The following is a 13,243-nucleotide window of genomic DNA, read 5'->3' on the forward strand; positions in this document are numbered from 1 at the left end:
GTACCTCTTGTTTCTGTATAGCGTTAATTTCATGTAATGCTCTTTACCCTTTTCTTAATAAATTGTTTTGAAAAAAAAAAAAAAAAAAAAAAACTTGCTAGCTTTCCATCTCTGACTACTACAGGAAAAGTCAATTCCCTAGAACTGCTCCATCCCACTTTGTAATGAGATAATAATAGTAGAGGAGAGGGCTAAGACATTCAGTGTGCTCGCATAGGTAATTTTGGGATCCAAGGAGATGCAGAAAAGCTTTTATATAGCTGCCAGAGGGGAGCAAAAGCAGAATACTATAGAGCAGGGATCCTCAAACTTTGGCCCTACAGCTGTTGCAGAACTACGCATCCTATGAGGCATTATAAAACTTTGACATTCACAGACATGATTGGAATTGTAGTTCCTGAACAACTAGAGGGCCATAGTTTGAAGACCCCTGCTATAGAGTGTAATTTAAGTGACAGCTCAGAGTCTGCATTGCTCAGAGTCTGCATTGACTGCTGGAATCCCATCCAAAATGTCAGAGCCCAGCAGCCATCTCAGGACTTTAGGCTATCTACACAAGGAGGGCTTTGGTAGGTAAACGGGTCTAAAATACATTAAATATACCCAATCCTATTGGAAGATTGTGGAAATTATTGGTTTTGTGAATGGGCCTCTTTAATGGAGTTACAGTATAACTTGTGTAATAATGTTTGTAACCATAAAACTGCATTAAAAAGTATGTATAATATAGCATTTTGTACTTGCATTAACAATGTAAGGTCAACCCTTTTGTGAATTATGCAGTATGATACTTCTAATATTTCTGCAAAGATTATAAAAAGTAAAGGTTCGGTCACACTAGCGTCAAAGACTGCTGCTCCTCTGCAAGGGACTCATGGATCACTTTTCAATAGCTTTTGATGGGTGTGGGGGAGGGGATATGTGCTTCACCAGCTGTTTTAACCCCCTAAATGCCAGGATCAATATCATGCAAATGCATGCAAGTGGGGCAGTTGCAGCACAGCCCCATTCACCATTGACACCACTCGAACAGTGCAGTTGGTATATTTTAGTTTAATCATTGCCAGCAGCGTTGATCAGTGTATTCAAAGCGGTGCACAGCAGGGAAGATTCCTGAACTCATCCACACTCTTGATTCATAGTAGTTGCAGATGGTAAATTCTACAATATTTGCAGAGCAACAACTGCCACTTACAAATGCCCCAATTGAGAACAAGGGAAGCAGATTAAAGCCTCGTCATACAAATGCAATTGATGGTATTAGTAGAAAAATATGATGTTTGAAGTCAGCTAAAGTATATTGATAGCTACCAAAAGGTTGTACAAAATGCAGTGGGATAAAAGCAAAACATTACAGTTTCTATGCATTAGTCCAATTCTCCCTAAATATATTGGAGTATATTTACTAAGATTGGAGAACGCAAAATATGGTGTAGCTCTGCATACAAACCAACCAATCAGCCCTCAGGTTTTATTGCCAAAAGGTTAACAAGCTGAAGTTAGAAACTGACTACCATGCACAGCTGCACCAGATTCTGAGTATTAGTTTTAGTAAATTTACCCCACTGTCTTATTACATGAAAGGTGACAGCCAAACAAAATGGAACAAGGAAAACTGATTCCACCATGACTTATTCCTGAACTTCCTTTTGTTCAGTGATTAAAGCCCAAAGTCATCCAAAAGGTTTTTGGAGTGCGGAAGGGTTAGAACCTGCTCTCCAATAAGGACACAAAAGAAAACACATTTTATTAGAGCTGGGTAGCATCCAAACTTAGAACAATGTTTTCATTGATATCTCTGCCTTCTTATCCTAGTTCTTGTACAGGCACCAAAGAGATAGGAAGTAAAAACAAATCCACCCAATGGTGGTCAAAGACAGAAGTAAAAACCTGACATTATCCAAAATAAAAACATTTTGGCTGGAGTTTGGTTTAAATGATTAAAAGTGATATCATCAAGACTTGGATTTCTGATGAAATCCAGAAGAGGGCCTATGGTGACAAATGTGACTTGACTGGATGTGTGTAATTCTATATTGAAGTATATAAGCATGGAAAACCTTTTAAAATGAGCATTTGGTGTTTAAAAAAATAAAATAAAAAGAGAATGATTGGAGAAGTCAATATTCACAATTCCTGAGATTTATGCAAAAAATTCACTATTGGCAATAGTTATTAAGTCAGTGGGTAGAGAAACCTAGGTGACTTAGGTTTTCCTTTGATATAATAATAATAATGATAATAATAATAATAATAATAATCTACTTTTAGGAGATATCCATTATTTACCACCAAAAGAAAGGCATTTGTGGGAAAAAATAAAGGACATAAATTTCATTAATGTACACAGTGTATGACCGCACAATTGTCCCTTAAAGTAACGCAGTGCTGTATAGCAAAAATTGTCATGGTGTAAGGGTAAATCTTCAGGTCGTCAAGTGGTTAATCCACCAGATTGTACTTGCCTTGTCACACATCTATGTTTTGACATCACCCCATCCTCCTTTTTTGGTTATTTATCCCACTTGCATTCTGCTAAGCTAGTTGCTCTAACCCCAAAATTGTTTTTCTGTACTATTACGGTGATTGTACTCTGTTTACTCTTCAGCAGAATGTGACCGGTAGTGAGGAGGGAGATAGGTCACCTCCTCACCAGGGGCGTAACTACAGGGGTTGCAATTGCAACCGGGCCCCATGCTCCAGGGGGCCCATGCAGCTCCCCTGTACACCTGAATAGGAGGAGCAGTGGGGCAGCATGTAGAGAAATCGCAGTCCTTTTTTCCTTTTGTAGCTGCAGGAGGAAAATGGAGGAGATTGGTTCCTCTGTATGCTGCCCCCACCACTCCTCCTATCCAGTTCACTCTTGTTCTGCTGTCTCTGGGCCCCTGTGTGCTCCCCTGGTCCCCCCCTACTGTGCTGCCAGGGGTCCGGGGGGCCCTTTATGGTTTCTTGCACCGGGGCCCTGAAGGTTCTAGTTATGCCTCTGCTCCTCACTACTTGTTTTTACCCCCTAAATACATACCACCACCCTGCAACCATGTGCAAGTGGGGCAATAGCAGCACAGCCCATTCACCCCATCACCAAATGCAACTGTGTTTAATTTCTGTCATGGAAAAATGCGTGTGTAAACACCGCGCTAACTGAAAGAAAAAGCTGCTAGCACACCCAACTGACAAAGTGTTAAAAGGAAACCTTTAAATAAGTGCAGCGATAAAGTAAAAGTGTAAACAATGAATTGTTCACATAAATAGTAAAAAAAAAAAATCAAAAAAATAATATAACATTCAATTGAAAAACTCTAAAAGTGAAAGGCAATTCAATCAATGCATAAATAATGTGAGTCCCACACAGAAGGAGTCCATATGTGAAGATGATTATTAGAATCCAGCCATCAAAATAATAAATTCAGTAGGTGGTGTAGGATTCAACAGATAACTTATAGTTAGTCCAAACCTTTCAGTGGGCATTTGCTGGTTTATAAAAAAAAAAAAAAAAAAAAAAAAAAAAAAAGAACGCAGCGAATGACTGCAGAACTATCTATTCGTTGCTTTATAAAAATGCAAAAATCCTGGAGTGATTTATGTAAAAATTCACTATTTTAGCAAAATGCATTGCTCTCAAAAGAGGCTTTACTTTCATTCCAGTGAATGACATGTCGATCCACAGCTGCTGGCACTTTCAAAATAAAGTTTGGAGTTTTATATCATAACCCTTCAGCAACTGGTCTTCATCCAAAAATGCCAGATTCTTCTCCATCGGTTTTTCTCTCAGAAGCACTTCATGTTCATATCCAACATGTTTGATGCAAGCCACTAAAGGTCCATTACAACAGTTATTGATAATCTACTGCTTTACCTGGTTGGCGAGGACAGCACCTGGAATTTAAGCCTGGTACACATAAGATTATCAGATGAGTGAGGTCAGTTTTTGCACTCTAGTCTCCATATCGAAAAAGGTTACTACAGTTCAAAAATTCTCGCATGACAAAATAAAAATTTGAAAGCGATGTATTGAATTATCAGACAAAAATGATACCGATTAAAAATGAAAAAAAAAAATAATAATACGTACATTTGGGCTCGTAGGAGAAACATTTTCGTGTTTGTACTTTCGGATAATTTCAGACAAAAGCGGTGTACGTATGATAGTTTCAAAATCAGTATTTTATTTTTGTACGATTTTCTGTTCATGTGTACAGGCCTTAAGGATGGATCAAGAAGCATGCTATTTTCAGGAAAGGTTTTGTAGGTGGCTGCCCATCCTGGTCTTGTAGGAATCTCCAAAAGTGCATGCAATGAGAGCTGGAGAAAAACCCACCTAATTAGCTAGATTGAGTAGGATAGGTACTGTTGGGTCTGCCTCTAGAGTTTTACTACGCAATGGTATAAAAATTACAATGTATGGAGCATAATGGCTTGTGAGTCCTATAGATACGTGTGTGGTGACTGTGCTCATCACCAAAGGATGCTTTACTTTCAATCCAGTGAATAACCTGTCCATCCACAGCTATTGGCACTTCCAGAATAAAGTCAGGAGTTTTATCATTACCCCTAGGACACAGCTGGTCTTCATCTAAAAATGCTAGATTCTTCTCCATCAGTTTTTCTCAGAAGCACTTCATACTTATAGCCAATAGCATGTTTGATGCAATTCAAAGGTCTTTTACAACAATCATTAATAATGCACTGTTGACGTGGTTGTCGATGACCGTAGTTGGGATTAAAGATGGATCTCACAGAATGCAACACAGGTTTTGTGGGTGGTTGCCCTTCCTGGTCTTGAAGAATCTCTCCAAAACAGTGCGTGTGATGAGAGCTGGAGAAAAATCCACCTTATTAGCTAGGTTGAGTAGGACAGGTGCTGTTAGGTCTGCCGTTATGTCATGCAAGTACCATTTGTAGGAAAATTCCAGTGTCTGGGGCATGAGCCCTTTTTCTAAGCATCTGGTACTCCTGGGAAGATGTTCAGCAGAGTGGACTGTGATTGATCGGGAAACCTCTCCTTCCCCATACACTACCATGTAGTCTTCAAAATATTGATGAAATTGGCAATCTTGGTTAATTTAATCTTTTTCTCTTCACAGATGTGTAATTTATTCAGCAGTCTCTCTCTCTACAACTCTCCCATCATCCAAGCTACCTCCTCCTTCAGAGACAACACTGGGCTCAGATAGTGGATTTGGGGGTTGTACATTGTCCAGAGAGAATGATATGGATCCAGGCCTCTAAGATGCTAATGCAATTATCACCAAGAACTTGACAATCTTCTGAAGCAGATTTGGGATTTTATTTTTCTACAAGTACATTTGGCACCAACAATTTATGAATTTTTTTTTTTTTTTTTTGCACATCAGTATCTGCCCTCAAGAATCTTTCAACCTAAGGCTAGCCATCGCCTTATAGTGTTATTCAAATTTTTTTGTACAATTTCACTTAGATTTACTAAAATTGTAACCTAAACATTTAATTTGTATACAATCATGCATGCCCTTACACTACATAGATAGTTGAAAGTAAATCTAAAGGAAATTAAGAAAAAAATTGTATAACGTATAGCCAGCCAAAAAGGTCCCAAACTCCCATTCATACATACACATACTAGGGCTAGTGTAATGAGGAGCCAATCAACCTACCAGCAAGTGTCTTAAGTGTTGAAGGAAACCCACACATGCAAACCCCAGGTAGGAAGTGCCAAGGATAGGATTTGAACCGTCAAACTTAGCGCTGCCAGGCAGACATGCTAACCACATGAATTTGCGATGTAAATCTCCTAAAAAGGGTTATACAAATTATGCTCCCCTTATCCCACTGCTAATATATCCAAAATGGAAACTGTTCCATAACAGAGATTACCAAAATGCTAAAAGAGAAGGGAAGTGGGGGCAAACCTGCCAAATGGCGGTCAAAGATCAATGTAAATGCTTGAAACTTTATCACTTTTTTTAATCTCTTAAACCTCACTCAAGACTGAAAATGTTGCTGTTGCTTTTAGTTTTCGATAATCACCAAAATTTGGAGTTAGGATTAAAAGAATAGGAAATACAGAAGTGGATCCATGGAGATGTGACTTGGTTGAGTGCATGTAGATATAGATTGTTCAATAAATGTGGAACACTTTAGTGAAGTGTGGTCTTCACTGCATCTGAACACCACAAAGAAAACACTAAATTTTTAAATATTTAAAGTAAACTCCCCCCCCCCCCCATCTATTTCTCTATGCTTTTTGTTGAGAAATTTCTGAAAACACCCCCATAGCATTTCTGGCCATGGCCATCTTGAGTAAAGGGCAAATGATTCATGTAGCATTTACTTCCTGGAATCTATCTGCTCTTTGCTCAAGCATGCTTGCAGGAGAGTGCTTCGCTAAGAAAACCTTCCTGAAGGCTCCTGGGATGTATGACATGTGCCTAAGCAAGAAACCAGGACATAACTGAAGAAAAAAAAATGTTTCACAAGTAAATATGGTATGCTTTTCTATATATATACTGCTCAAAAAAAAAATAAAGGAACACTTTTTAATCAGAGTATAGCATCAAGCCAATTAAAGTCCTGGGATATGGATCTGGCCAGTTAAGTAGCAGAGGGGGTTGGTAATCAGTTTCAGCTGCTTTGGTGTTGATTAAATTAACAGGAGCACTAGATGGCGAAAATGAGACAACCTCCAAAACAGGAATGGTTTTACAGGTGGAGGACCCCTGACGGTTTTTTCCCTACTCATCTTTTCTGACTGTTTGACCCTAGCCAAATGCAGAACTAGTGAAAGTGTCACTACTGGTAGCATGAGGCAATACCTGTAACCTATAGGAGGTTGCACAGGCAGTCCACCTCCACCAGAATGGCACATCAATACGTGCCATTGTCAGAAGATTTGCTGTGTCTCCCAGCACAGTCTCAAGGGCATGGAGGAGATTCCAGGAGACAGGCAGTTACTCTAGGAGAGTTGGACAGGGCCGTAGAAGGGCCTCAACCCATCAGCAGGTCTGGTAATTGCTCCTTTGTACAAGGAAGAGCAGGATGAACACTTCCAGAGCCCTACAAAATGACCTCCAGCAGGCCACTGGTGTAAATGTCTCTGACCAAACCTTTAGAAAGGCTTCATGAGGGTGACCTGGGGGCCCAACATCCTCTAGTGGGCCCTGTGCTCACTGCCTAGCTCCATGGAGCTTGATTGGCATTTGCCATTGAACACCAGAATTAGTAGGTCCGCCACTGGCGCCCTGTGCTTTTCACAGATGACAGCAGGTTCATCCTGAGCACATGTGACAGATGTGAAAGGGTCTGGAGAAGCTGTGGAGAACATTATGCTGCCGGTAACATCGTTCAGCATAACCTGTTTGGTGGTGGGTCAGAGATGGCATATCAATGGAGGAATGCACAGACTTCCACAGGCTAGACAATGGCACCCTGACTGCCATTAGGCATCGTGATGAAATCCTTGGACCGTGTATTATTATACCCTACACTGGTGCAGTGAGTCTTAGGTTCCTCCTAGTGCGCGACAATGCTCAGCCTCATGTGGCGAGAGTATGCAGCCAGTTCCTGGAGGATGAAGGAATTGATACCATTGAATGATCCCCACACTTGCCTAACCTAAACCCAATAGAACACCTCTGTGACATTGTTTTGGACCATCCAACACCGCCAGGTTGCACCTCAGTCTGTTCAGGAGCTCATTGATGCCCTGTTCCAGATCTGGGAGTAAATACCCCAGGACAGCATCCGTTGTCTCATTAGGCGCATGCCCCGACATTGTCAGGCATGCATACAAGCATATGGGGGCCATACAAACTACTAAGTACCGTTTTGAGCTGCTGCAATTAAATTTCAGAAAAATGTACTAGCCTGCTGGATCATTTTCTCACTTTGATTTTCAGGGTGTCTTTGAACTCAGCCCTCTGTAGGGTGAGGATTTTCATTTCCATCAAATGTAGCATTGTTTCATTCTGAACACATTACCAAGTCCGTGTCAGTATGGATATCAAGCATGATATTTTTCCCCATTCACATCTGATGTGCTTTAAAGTGTTACTTTAATTTTTTTGAGGTCAGTGTATTTATGAATGCTAGCAGCTCAAGGATTAACAATAATAACGTTAATTGGAAGAGTGAAGTTCCACTAATGACTAGAGAAAAAAATAAAATCCCCACTAAATGGCTTTATAAATCTGAAAAAAATCCAGAAATTTTGGCAAAAATTAATTAAATTGGCAAATACATTAAAGCGGTTTTGCACAGAGCAGCCTGAAACCTCCTTTTCTCAGGTCCCGCTTTGCTGCTCCTGGCCCCTCCCTCCTGTCAAGTGCCCCCGCAGCAAACAGCTTGCTATGGGGGCACCCGAGCCGAGCTGCAGCTCGGTGTCCATTCAGACATGGAGCTGCTATTCGGCCCCGCCCACTCTTTCCTAATTGGCTGACTGACAGGAGACGCGGGAGTCCCAGACAGTCTGAGGCGCTCGTGGACATCGCTGGATAGAGATTGGGCTCAGCTAAGTATTAGGGGGTGCTGGGGGGCTGCTGCACACAAGCTTTTTATCTTAATGCATTAAGGAAAAAAAAAAATTCTGCCTCTTCAACTCTTTTAAATAAAAAAAAAAATGTAGCACACACAATCCAAGCAAATTGTAAAAATCCAAGGACCTTGACAAGAAGAAATAGAATACTTTATCTAGTTACCTGCTACAGTATATGTACAAGCGCAGTTTTCTTTAAATCCTAATAGAATAGAATAAATTAAAAATCGCTGTATGGAAATTTATTAAACTAGGCATACTATAATATAGTGGTTTGCATCCATCTGAATCTATAATGAAAAGATCTTACAGCACCACCTAGACATACAGTGATGCCAAATCCTCCAAATATCCAAATATCGTGCAGAATATACAATTACTGGAAAGTATGGTCGTTAATGAGATTAGATATCTAGTGAGCAGATAAAATTATATTTTTTCAAAAAAGGTTTTTTTGATAGGGCATGGCGGTGGATACTCAGCATGTTGCAATGCCCCTTATCCTTGTTTACATCACAATTCTGTGCCAAGCCCAGCTATTCAGATAACCATTGGTGTATCCACCATTTCCTATATTGACAGATGTGAAAATATGGAGTAGCGGCAGGGAAGTAGATAAGGGGGGGTTAGGGGGGTTGAACCCCCCCCCCCCCCAGTGCATCAGTGTACAATATCCACTAAAAAAATTTTTTTGCGCCGCACCAGGCACTAATGCATTATTTTAATGCTGCTGCCTGCTGCGGTTACTCCACCTGACCACCTGGAGCGCCGCCCGGGCTGTAGGGAGGCTCTGCCTGACAGTGCTCTCATCTGTCTGATCCGCCTCAACACCTCTCTAGTCCAGACTGAGACTCCAGAAACCTGTCTTGACTTGTCAAGCCAGTTACAGATGCTTCCAGGAGGACAGCAGCACTGAGAGCAGAGCAGGAGAGAGCAGGTAGCACCTATTCCACCCACTGACACAAAAAAAATCGGCTCCTCTCTTCGAGCTGCCACTTCCTGCCTTTGGCTGTCGCTTGGGGAAGGAGCTGCCTGAGTGCTGAGCCAGCCTGCCTGCTTGCCAGTACCACATGGAAGGATCATCTCAATTTTTTCTGAAGTGCTGCTGTGCTAGAGTTTGGACCTTAACTTCAGGAGGACAGGTCACCAAAAACCACCAGTTGTGTGTCTCTCTCTCTCTGTGCGGTGTTCTAGATCTGAGCTTCAACCATGGATCAAGTTCAGGGCTGCTAGAACAGTTGGAGTTCAGTTTTTTTCTTCTGCTTTTATAAACTCCTTCATAATATCTCTTATCCTCCTCTTATATCATGCTTGAAATGCATACCTCAGTCTCAACATTAGATTGTAAAATAGGTGTAAGGTTGATGATCTCTTACAAAAGCCAACCCTGCCATTCTGAATATAAGCACAGTGGGCAGGATAGATTTTTTTTTTTTGCTCGTGTTATCCATTTTATGATTGGCGCTGAAAATGGAAGGAGACCTACAAATGAACAGGCTCTCTCTCTCCCCATGTGTGTGCTATCTGCACATTCACATAACAGTGAGAACATTCTGAGATTTACCCTTAGCTGTATAGAGTGCTGTGCTACTACATTTGAATGCTGCCCTGAAGGTTATTAATCCCTATTTAAATGTATGCTGCTAGCCTGCTGCATTGTAGTCCTGCTGAGGAAGTTGTTGACCCTTTCCATGCGATGCTAGGCCTACTGGTCTTATAATGATAGTAAACCACAAAAAATCTTTTCCCTGAAAGTTAACGGCATAATTTGCTAGTATACATTGCATACATTATCATCATCACTTGATTTTTGCGCCACTCGTTACATATTTGAATGTATTCTGTGATAATTATCTCACCAATTAGTTGTAGTTTTAATAATTATGTTTTCCGGGGGGCGTGGCTGAACTGCCGATGTGAGCAGACGTGTCTCGAGTCGGCTCCGCTATCCTGCCTGAAATAATCCTGTTAATCGGACCCTAGAGCCCGCTGACGGTACCTAGTCGACCCGCACCGCTGCTCCTTACATCCCGGTGGCTGTTTGGTGATCCTCACTGCCGCACTCCGCCATGACGAGGAGGAAAGACGACAGCACAGCCGCAGCCAGGCAAATCCAAGATGGCGCCGGCCCGCTCCCGCAGCGTGCAACTCGTGAGAAGCCTCCGCCGACTGCCATCGCTAAGCTGGGAAAGTTTGCCAGGGACCCTGCTAAGCACAAGCCAGCATCTCCTCCTCCGGCTCCCGCCCCGTCCTCCAGGAATCCTCCATCTCCGCCTGTGGCTGCGATGTCCCCACACGAGGCTGTCCAGGCCGGATCTCCTTCTGGGCACACAGTGAGTACTCGGCTGGAGGGTGCAGAGGGAGCAGCTCCGCTGGACAATATCCCCCAGGCCATCCCCACTATACAGGATGTCCTGACGGCTATACACACTTATGGGGCCTCACTATCTGAGTTGTCTGTGGAAGTTAAGAGCATGAAGGAGGGCCTGCTGCATATCAGGCAAGATATGCAAAAGATGAGAGAGCGGACCACAGCCTTGGAGGGTCGAGTGAGCGCTGTTGAGGATGATTTACCCCCCCTGATCCAAGATGTGCGCATGAACTCTTCTGGGGTCTCTGAAGCGATGAATAGGCTGGAGGACATGGAAAACCGGCTGCGTCGCAGTAATCTGCGCCTGGTGGGCATCCCTGAGAAAGCGGAGGGTAAAACTCCGGTGGAATTTATAGCGCACTGGTTACTAACTACTTTTGGGAAAGACAATCTCTCCCCGTTTTTCTCTGTGGAGCGGGCACATAGGGTGCCTTTCAGGGCCCCTCCACCAGGTGGCCCTGACAGACCATTCCTACTGAAGCTGTTTCATTATAGAGATAGAGATATCATTCTGAGATTTGCCCGGCAACAGCCTCGCATGGAGATTCAAGGTGCTAAAATCTCCATTTATCCTGATTTTTCTGCAGCTCTGCAGAAGCAGAGGGCGCGCTTTACCGAAGTTAAAAAACGTCTGCGCGCCATCCCCTTGGTATATTCCATGATGTATCCGGCCAAGCTACGTGTGGTGGCGAACGGGACTGTGCACTTCTTCGAGAGCCCCATATCTGCCACAAATTGGCTGGACCGCCAGGAGCGGCAGCTCAGAGCTGCGGCGGAGTGATCATCCTCAGGAGGAGCAAGGGTCTTTCTATGGTGTACGGGTCCACTTATTCTCCTGTTGAGAGCCACGGAGCCGTGCACTGGTCAGAGATTATGGTACAACTGCTGTCCCGCTTTCCTGAGCCCGTGGAAGGGAAGAACCGGGTCTCTATGTTTACGCAAGTTCGGGCCCTCTTCTACTACCCCCTCGCCCATGTTGGGCTGGATAACTGTTCCCTGCGGGGCTTGGGTGACCGTGGCCTCCCCGGCTACTGTTCACCGCATTTTTTTTGTACCTGTTCTTCGTTCTATGTTTTTTGGTTTTTGTTTTTTTGTCTGTTTTTTTTTACCGGTGATGTGCTCCATGGAACTTTACCTACGCGCTCTGTTTCCAGTGCTACCTATACCGACATTTGTGCCCCTTGGCCTTCCCTGCGATTCCTGAGTATCGGATTTCTCCTATGGACTCCTCCTCACTGTTTGCTTGTAGGCTTGTCCTACCATCTTACTGCATTGCCTGACTACCATGGCGACCATTGATGACTCTCTGCTATCCTGGAATGTGCGGGGACTGGGGGATGCGAGTAAACGCACTGCTGTAATGACCCTGTTGTCGCACCAGGGTCCTGCGCTGGTGTGTCTGCAGGAAACCCACCTTACTCCAGAATCCTCTAGCGGACTCCGCTCTAGGCGGTTTCCGACCCAGTTTCATTCCTATCACAGCCAATACTCTAGGGGTGTCTCAATTTTACTCTCCGCATCTATCAAATTTGAATTGCGGGACTCATTGGTGGACTCTCAGGGCAGATTTATTTTTTTGGTTGGAGTATGGAATGCATTTGAGTGTATTGTAGCTAATGTATATATACCGCCTCCCTTCTCCTTTGAGGTGCTAGAGTGCCTGTCTCGGTTTGTTGGGAAACACTCCCAGGTGCCGGTGCTAGTGTTGGGTGATTTTAATAACGTGCTGGACCCGACTTTGGATGTTTATAAGAAGTACTGCCCCGGGGGTTCCAGGAGACCCACTCCGTTTGCCCGATTTATGGGGGAGCTGGGCCTGGCGGATCTCTGGCGCAGTTTGCACCCGCTCGATGCTGGTTTCTCCTGTCACTCACTGTCACACTCATCCCTATCCCGTATTGATCTTGCCTTTGGCTCGGATCTTACCCATGCCCTTTCCCCGGTAGTTACCTATTTAGCCAGGGGATTGTCAGATCACTCCCCGCTTCAGCTCCGGCTCAGGTTTCCGGGGAGTAGATTGCCCACGCACTGGAAGTTGAATCCATTCTGGCTTTCATTGTTCCCAGACCATGCAGCTTTTACTACCCAACTGACGCACTTTTTTACTGAGAACAGGCACTCTGCAGCTCCGGGGATTGTATGGGACACTATGAAAGCATATTTACGTGGGCTGTGCATCAAAGAGGTATCGTCTATTAAATCTAATAGTAGGCGCTGGGAGAAAGAGGCGGGTGAGGCGGTGCTTCAAGCCGAGCGTGACTATTTGGCTTCCCCCACGGCGGCCTCGGAGGGCCGTTGGTTGGAGGCTCAACGATTCTATCGCTCTGTGCAACAGCAACAGGCGGACCACAAGCGCTTCTTCA

At 43.6% G+C, this 13,243-nt stretch overlaps 1 protein-coding gene and 1 pseudogene across 2 annotated transcripts in view; both read right to left on the bottom strand.

Moving 5' to 3' along the window:
* EVA1A (eva-1 homolog A, regulator of programmed cell death) overlaps positions 1–13,243 on the bottom strand; it is a 601,323-nt gene that overhangs the window by 374,201 nt on the left and 213,879 nt on the right. The window lies entirely within an intron of this gene.
* LOC309550106 (CDAN1-interacting nuclease 1-like) lies at positions 4,374–5,011 on the bottom strand (annotated as a pseudogene). The gene has a single exon. The product of its transcript is annotated as a CDAN1-interacting nuclease 1-like (transcript).

This window comes from Pelophylax lessonae (assembly GCF_965119305.1).
Source record: "Pelophylax lessonae genome assembly, chromosome: 3".
NCBI classification, from domain to species: domain Eukaryota; kingdom Metazoa; phylum Chordata; class Amphibia; order Anura; family Ranidae; genus Pelophylax; species Pelophylax lessonae.